General features: G+C 34.5%; 1 pseudogene; it reads right to left on the bottom strand.

The window, feature by feature from the left end:
- On the bottom strand, window positions 1–1,394 carry LOC143562667 (WD repeat-containing protein RUP2-like; annotated as a pseudogene).
- Between the last annotated feature and the right edge of the window lie 8,052 nt (window positions 1,395–9,446).

Genomic DNA, 9,446 nt, shown 5'->3' with positions numbered 1-9,446 from the left:
TTCATCGTCTCCCCAAATCTCTACGGTATTCACATGTATTTTTCGTTGAATACTTTTACTTATTTCTCAAACCCCCACTGTCTATTGGAATCAACGATTACACAACTAAATATGGCAGATGTGGCATTGAATCCGTTATTTAAGCTAATACCATCCGCAACTGAGACTCTCTCGCTAATCCTTAAGTAAATGAACCATAATAGTCCGACCATGACAACTGGCTGTAATTCGCCAATGATCTCCCAATAAAATTCATCGTTTACTCGTCAGTAAGTTTTAAAGCTCAAAGTGTACTATGAATCTCTATAGACAAACTATTAAATGCAAAAAAGTTTAAGGAACTAGAAGTTAAGGCATCTGACATGTTACATAGGAAATAATATGCTTTGTATGAGTTTTACAAAGTACTATTCTTAACTAGGAACAAATAATGTAACTAAAAACATATTTGTCACCTTTTAGTTAGTTAAATCACTTTCTTTTCCCGGTAAAAATCTTTACAACTCCATCCGAACCACCACCCACTAATGTGCACTCATCCTCACCCATTTGGCTCCAACACACCCCACTCACGAACCCGTGTTCGGACCTGGCTCCACCTCCTGGTCCGAACTGGTGAACCCATATAGGTCCGAACTGGTGGACCCATATGGGTTCACCCCATCTTTTATCATTCACAAACACCTCATTGCTCTCCGACCCACACCCAATTAACCCTTGATTTCTCCAAATTGATAACCCGACAAACCTTCGCTCGTTCGTATGCCCTTTGTACGTCCGAATTAATCGTTGATTTTCTATGTCCCACATTTTCAAACACCCGTCGGTGCCCGATGTCATCACCGTCCGATCATCCAAAAATCTCGTGTAACTAACCGTTCGTCGATGCCCATCGAAAACCGCAACCGGGTCAACAATTTTCCGCACATCGTAAACATATGCTTTTCGGTCCGCACATCCAATTGCCAATAACATGCCGCCAAATGGACTAAACTCCACACAACAAACCGGATTCCCAAATTGAACCTCAGCCATGACGTGGGTCCCATATATGCATGGACCCATCATCAGACCCAGATACTCCCACAACTGGGTCCACATGGGAATAATCCATACTCCAGACCCGCCTGCCCGAGTGCTCGTCGCGCTCGAACACCGGCATCTGGGTCTCGAGATCGTATTCCATGATAACCCCATCGTAGTCCGCGGAGCCCATGGTTCGCCCCGCGGACCCGGGTTTCCATTTAAGACTACTAAGCTTCGCGGGGGTGGTTATGTAACATTGACATGTGGTATCATGGTTGGAATTTATGTTATAGATTCTAATCTTTCTAGCAATGCCTCCGGTGGCGAAAAGCGTGCCCGAAGAGTTGATTTCGACGACTCCAAGGGTGTTGATGATGTGTCCGGTGTTCGATGATGAAACGACGCCGGAGACGTGGAAGTCCCACTCGAATTTAGGTGGTGGTGTTGGGTGGTTCATGACTTCATGTCATGATGGTGGTGGTGGTGGATGATTTTTGGTTGGATTTGGATATTATATGGGGTCCTCTATACCAATGAAAATGTTACGTTTGTAATAGTATAAGTAACGAATGGATAGATATGCATGGTTGTATATTGTTCTTATGTGTATATATGTTCACCAATTATATTATTTCAACAAGGAACTTCTAATAAATGGTATTTGTCATTTTCATTTATTACAAGTGTTTAGGTTAGTTGATGAATTTGAGGTGCATAAACTATAAAGTTGCCTTAATTTATTATTTTACATCTTTTCATACACATATTAGATTGTTTTATCTAACTACAGTATTACACTACCAGAATCAGAGGCTAAGATGACGTGATTAGCCTCAAATTATTGTAGTGCTATACATTATATACGGTATAAATATAGGATTGTGAGACGTTTAGGGTTAGTTGAGGTATTTTTTTAACCGATCTAAACATTTGAATATGATCTAAGTAGGTTCGTGCCATTGGACTTGATGTATTCTTGTGGCCCCTCCTTTACAACTGGGATGGGGCATCCACTCTACGTAGAGGTTCTCTTGATTTAAAAACCATACTCTTTGTATCTATCTTCTCGACTATATTTTTCCCTTTTTATATATATCAGACAAATTTTATTATTATCATTATATACGTTATTGACCTCACCGTTAAAAGATATATGGGCTCTTCGTATCACCTTTAACTTGTTCTTTGTATGTAACAACTTAAATTCAAACTCCAAAACCGATCGGTTTGTAACAAAGAAAATACGTACTAAAGGAGATAATGTCTACTTAATCACTAGTCATAAATGTTTTTTTTTGTACCTAAGTAGAGAATGAGGGAGAAAAGAGACATGTTTGAATGTGTATTATTAAGAGAGGGAATGGTGGTTGTTTTTGTACCTCAAGTATTGGATGTGGCGGTTGTCTTTGTACCTCAAGTATTGGATGTGGCGGTTGTCTTTCCAAGTCATATCCTCTACCTTTTGGCCTCAAACACCAAACTCACATTAATTCATCTAACTTTTTTTTCTCTCATAAAAAGTTTACTCTTTAATTAATTTTATATATGTTTTGAGGTCTAATATATCTTTTTGTTAATAATTTTACTACAATATAGTAATAGTTTAAATTTTATTTTAATTTAATTGGATGATGATTTTCAAAATTAATAACTGACGATGACGATGGTGATGGACATGGTGGCACGAGTGTGCCAAAGATAGGGGAGATGAAGTGTTGGGGAGAGACAATCAACGGTGGGGGTGGGGTGGCGACAAGCCGACAACAGAAGAGGATGAGAGATGTGGTGCGTGGGGATAGATGGGGGACGATTGGCGGGAAAAATAATCTTCACTACAAAACAAACACACAAACAAATAAATAAAAAGGTTAAACCAATGATAGTGTGTTTACTTATTACTCTATTAGATTTTATGCTTTACTCATGTATAAAAATATAACTAGAATTTATTACTAAAAGTGAATATAAAATATATAATTATGGCTTATATTTTATCCATATCTAATGATATAATTAACATCTGGTATTATAAAATATATAACTATGATTAATTGAGCATTTTAACGGGTAAGTTTCATAAACATGTTAGAACTATTCAGAGACTACCTATTAATTTGCCATGTATCATGTTGGTTCGTCACAAGATTTCCATGCAACCCGTCAGTTGATCTTGTACATTGTTTTTCCTATGCCCTTATGAGTGATATTATATTTCCAACAAAATCCTTGTGTGCCTCACATAATTTTTCGTGTGACCAAATGAAGTATTAAACTTTTAGAGGCCTCATACTTTCGCAAGCATTCGAATGGTAACATTCTGCATAAACATTCGACATGTTTGGCTTAAGCTTTTTAATAGCCTAACTTACAAACAACCAAAGCTTTCATATGGCTTAAACTTTCAAATGTATGAACTTTTGTATAAATAAACTTGTGAACAACCAAAACTTCCGTATAGCTTAACTTACATAAGCCACAAAATTCCGTATAAACTTGTGTACGCCATAACTTTCATACGTCTCTTGAGGTCGATAAATGCAATAATTCTTTCCCGTACAATTGAATACCACCATCCAAAAGTGTTGTAGACTTTCACGAGAGGTTCTTTGAGACATCATCAAAAGCTCACCTTCCACGTCCAGGGGAAATATGTATGCTAGTTGATGTGTATCATTGATGTTCACTTATACATAGTGTTGCACCAAACGTTTGTGTGTCAACTATGTTGTATGTCAAACTTCAAGCATCGATGCAGACACAATGGTAGTGAGTATTCCTGTACTACGCATGGTCGTATAAAAAAGTCATCGTCGGAACTTGACAAGAAATCCATATAATAAAAAAAAAAATAACACTATCAATAATAAAAATGAAAGTCATGTTCAAATGAAGCTTGTATAGAAATGCATGTAATATTGCAACTCCATTAAAAAGCCCAACTTTTAGAACCTTTTTATCTCTTCACAAATAACTATGTATCCCATACATAGGCCTTTACTCTTTACAAGCACACCTTTATGAAGTCCTTTTTTTTGTGAATCTTGATCACTAAGGGACTTTTGACTATAAAAAATATATGTTCAACATTGGGGCTTACAATAATTTATTCAAGATTGGGGCTTAAGATGACGAGAGTTTAAACATTTATGAAGTTCATATTATACTAAAGGGTTTTTATTTTCACTAAAATTATCTCCCACTATAATATGTGTGAGTGTGTTTCTGTCAAGAATCATACACAAAACAATGTACTCGTATTTTCATGTGTTGGGATTTAAAAAATATACATATGTTTTTTACAAAATGGGCCTGATTTTTAAAACTCAGTTTTTCCTAGACAGCCACAGTTGAGTCAGCTTATATTCGATTAAGGGGGAAAAAAAGAAGAAGAAAAAAAGACATCACTAAGGTTATAGCTTTTGTAATGAATCCTACTTTGAAGATGAGTTAGAATATCAAACTTTAAAATATTTTAACTATAACTTATTTTATTTATTCATACGATATTAATGGTTAAATAGTTTATTATAATAAATAATGTGGTTATGAAAACTAAATGTAAAATATATTGATAGTATTGAAGAAAATTTGGAAAAAGTTTTAAATATGAAGTTTATTGAGTGTTACTAATACGCCACATAACACATTTTTAAGAGAAAAACGCCTATACATCGCACATAGTCTAAGAAACACAAAAATACACAAGACTGACCCTGGAGCATGTCATAACGTGTTGGAAAAAACATATAGATTTGAGAAGTTTTAGTTGTTACAAGGGACAAATAACCATATATTGATCGATAAATACATGGATCGGTTGCGACACGAGGAATGGAAAATCATGTCTTTACGTAGAGGTTTTTTTCCCGATTCTTAAATTTTAAATTTTTGGTAAAAGCATTGCAAAATAGAACCATGAACTATAAAAAGAACCTCTTTTGATACACTCCAATTCAACTAGTCTTAACAAAAGTTCAGATCAACAATTTTTGAAAAACGATGAACCAAAACAACCAAGTTGGTTCGGTGAGCCAAACTGGCGAAAACGATTTGTATGTTTGAACGGTTCGAAACATCTTTTTGACAAATGCTAAAATCACTAGTTTGTATTAAGCTATTAAAAACAATATAAATTATCATAGATATTATACATATGTATAATTGCATATCCAAATTGAAATATATTAATTAAATGAATAAATGTAAATGATTGACCCGGTTTACAACATTGATGTTAAGTACCAACTATCAAACCATGAACCAAACTGTTAGATCGTGTGTTTTTTTATTTTTTACAAAACGTGAGCCAAAATATAAATACCAACCGACCAACCTGATAGACTTGCTTCGGTTTAGACGGTTCAGTCGGTTTTTACAAGCACCCCTACTATTTGGATGTTAATTTATTTAAGTTTTATTCAACAACCTTGAATACTAATGGTAAGCATGCATTTATGATTTAACATCACCTAATGATCCCCATGTTCCACTATTGATTTATTTCTATTGTATTATGATTATTATCATACGAAATTAGTGGTGGTCAACTAAGGATAAGAGAGGAGGGTCATTAAGGTAATATAATAAATAAAAAAGTTCAAGTTGACTCTATTCATTGGCTCTATGTCCATATCCAACTGTTTCTGTTCTTATTCTTATAAATTTATAATTCTATAAAATTATAAATACCACCAAAGTTTCAAAAACCATTTTCATATTCATATTTCATCAACCTTTACACAAAGATTTCATCTTTTTAAAATCTTGAACCATGAAATCATATTTTGTTATTATGTTGATGATCTTTATTGCAACTTTACATTTTGGGAATTGCAGGATGATCAAGACCGAAGCGAATGAAGAAACAAGAGAAAGATTGTTATCAAGAAACTTTCTTTTTTCATACAAGAGGCAGTTAAGTGCGAGTTCGTATCGTTTCAAGCAATATCGAAGGAGTAGTGGCGGTCGACTGTATGAAACTGAACAACTTGTACCTGGTGGACCAAATCCACTTCATAATTGATGAGATTTTTGACCAAATATCCATTCTTGTAATAGAATATAGATTTAGCATTGTGTCAAAGTTTTGGATTATCTTTTTTGTTTTTGCAAATTTGATGTATAAAACATTATATCAAATGAGTATTAAAGGAAATTTGTTATCTTATTGTTTCCATTCTCACATATTCAGGACATCAAAATCTGAGTAGAATCGGTCATGAACCTCAGAATTTTGACTTTTGAAGTCAAAGTCAACTAAGATGTAAACGAAAATTCTTATTAAATAAAGCACATAAAAAGAAAAGAAAGATTTCCCATTTTTCATTTATATAATTTTAATAGTTTAGAGGGAAAAAGAACATGGATTGCAGCTTCATCATCAGTATGGAGCTGGTGATACTAAGATGACAGATGACTATGTTGACTTTAAAGTCAACTGCCAATAATTCTCAATCTTATTAAACAAACACTTGCATTATTTTATTTGTCATCTTAGCTTAGCATGACTCACCATCTAAAATAGTTGCAGCCTGCAATATGACATCATGCTGCCGGCTTTACTTCTAGATTGGAACTATTACAAGAAAGGTACAGACTTGTTTGGATTCATGCATTTTAACACGGTTAAGAAAACGTTTTGTTTGGATTCATGCATCTTAACGCGGTTAAGAAAACGTTCTTAGAAATAAGTTCAAAAGACGATAATTTTACACGAAAATCGCATCACAGTGTCCTAATAATCGAGCTTTTTTTATTTTTATAATTATTGGAATGAATGCAGAATGCATACTTATTGCTTTCCAAATGGCCTACTTAAGTTCAACAATATTATTTTATTTTCATATAGTTTAGTTCTATAAAACAATGTATGCCATGAACTGATCATGATTTATAAAATAATAATAATAGTAATATGTCAACTTTTAAAAAACTAATAATTCATGTCAACTTATGCATATGAAATTTGTCTATAAATAGATTTCTTTTTCTTCACAAGCATAAAACCATATTCTATTTTCTTGGATCTTTGGCTCTTTGTTCATCTTTTTTTATCAGTCTACCTAAAATATGAAGTTTAAAGTTTCGGGTTTGCTTTATATACTTATAATCCTTCTTGTATCTATAGTTCATATATCGAGTGGCAGAAAACTCATTAATCATTCAACGAAAGAAGAGAACGAAGAAAGAATACGAGCCAGTTTTGTATCTACATTTCAGAGACACTTTAGCACCAAGCCCGAGTTTAAGAACTATGAGATGTATAGCGTGTCAGATCGGCTTGTGCCAAGTGGACCGAACCCGCTTCACAACTAATGACTTTATGCTAAATGTTCTTGTATTTATATGTAAAGTTATATAGATGCTATTTGTAAGATTCTTTTTGTAGAATTGAGATTGAAATAGAGTACTTATTTTCATTAGTATATGTGTTTTTTTTCAACAACGGATCATGGATGTGTATAGGGCTGTCAGTTCGTGTCTTAACAGTGTTTAACAGGTTTGAGATGACACGATCAACACAAGTATCAAACATGAACCTAGACCAGATATGGCTAGGACCCACTTCCCAGTTCTGAGACCACCTGTTGTGGTAGGCGAGTGAGGGTGGCATAACCATATCCGTTATGAACACCACAACACCCCCGACGCTTGGGGTGGCGCGATGGCTTCCCGAGAGCCCACTAGCGCCAGCGAAGGGAGAGAAGGTGAAGGTTTGGTTATTTATGGCTTGCGAGCAGGGGCTGACCTGAAGCCTAGTCAGCGTCCAGTCAACATGATTTGACGTAATATTAGAGAATGAATCTGAGACAAAAGAAGCCCCACTCTAAGCCGGTTCTAACCAAAAAGTCAACTTTTGAGTTTAAATGGGTCAAACCGGTGGGCATCTAGATGTAGTTGACTTTATTGACGGCTGGGACTATGTGCTATGGCAAAAAAAGTCAACTATATGTTATTTAGGGTTCTAATTTCTAACACACAATAAGATGGAATTTATGGGTTTGAGTTTACTTAAAATTCCGGGTCAGCTTCGAATTGACCAGGCGAATACTTCTAGCTAAACAAGTCGTATTTGGATCGACTAATGGGTTCATCGGTTGACCTGTTTGATTATTTACTTATCTTTATCATTTGTGTTTTATATCATAGTTTAATCTAATTGGGTATTTCATGACCAAATTTAAAAAATAAGAGGTCATGAAATTTAAAAAACAAGAGATAAATTAGCATAAAGTTTCATAGTTCAAATGTAATTACTTAAATAACATTGTACCTTCAAACTATTAATATGTACAAAATGATCAAAATTTGGGGTTAAAGTGTTCGTGTCTAGAAGTGTAAACAGGTCAAGTCATTCGTGAGCTACCCAAAATCAACTCGTTAAAAACTTGAATCACACTGAGTTTAAACAAGCCAAGCCTGAGCTCAAGCCTAAAAATAATCTCATTTATTAAATCAACTCAAACTTTAATAGGAATTCACAAGCTAACCTCAAACTTAAGAAATAGAGTTTAAAATGAGCCGGACTTGACTCGGCTCGTTTGTATCCCTTTCGTGTCAACTCACGTAAACTTGTTTCTCAAACACAATTTTCCCGTTCATGTAGTGGTCAGGTTTTGATCAAATTTTCAGGTTTGTGCCAGCTTGACTCGCTTATTTAAAAACACAACCAATTTAACGGAATAATCCCCACAATGTCACATTTATAGAGAGAGATTTCATTTTTATCCCTCCAAATTTCAAATTCCATCTTTGTCCAACACAAACTTGTCGAGCTTGCCTTGTTTGAAATTCTAGTCGATGTGTCGGTGATCTAATCATATCATGCCACGTGACCGAACACACATCGTCCATGCATGTTTTGAAACGTAACGCATCGTCCCTTACATGTATTGAAATAAATCCGGAACGGCACGTTACGTTTCGATACACGCCGGGGACAACGTGTTTCAGCCACGTGGCATGATACGATAGGATCACAACGTCTCGACTAGAATTTCTAACATGGCGACGTCAACGGAATAGCGCATAGACATATATGGAAATTCGAATTTAGAACAACAAAAATAGAATCTCTTTCTACGTTGACACACGACACTTTTAAGAATTTTCCCTAATTTAACACCCTTACTTTATAATCTTTTGTCTTTTAACTTTTATTTTAACTATATGTAGAAATATTCCAAAAGATTTTTCACATATTCTGCATAACATTTTACAGTTCATTGAATGAAACACAGACGACCATTAAAACCCATCTTTGAATCCATCGCATCATTATTATTATTATTATTATTATTTTCATTTATCCCATTAACACAAGAAACATATTAATAATATTAATATTCTTGTCAAATAAAGACACCATATCACATACTGAGTGTGACTGTCATCTTCTTCACGCTCTGGGTTTCACTTTT

The sequence above is a fragment of the Bidens hawaiensis genome, unplaced genomic scaffold, assembly GCF_021521415.1.
Source record: "Bidens hawaiensis isolate Kalapana, Puna unplaced genomic scaffold, B.hawaiensis_p1.1 tig00021047_1, whole genome shotgun sequence".
In the NCBI taxonomy this organism is placed as follows: domain Eukaryota; kingdom Viridiplantae; phylum Streptophyta; class Magnoliopsida; order Asterales; family Asteraceae; genus Bidens; species Bidens hawaiensis.
The sequence above is the reverse complement of the archived record's forward strand: the minus strand, read 5'-3'. Positions and strand labels throughout refer to the sequence as shown.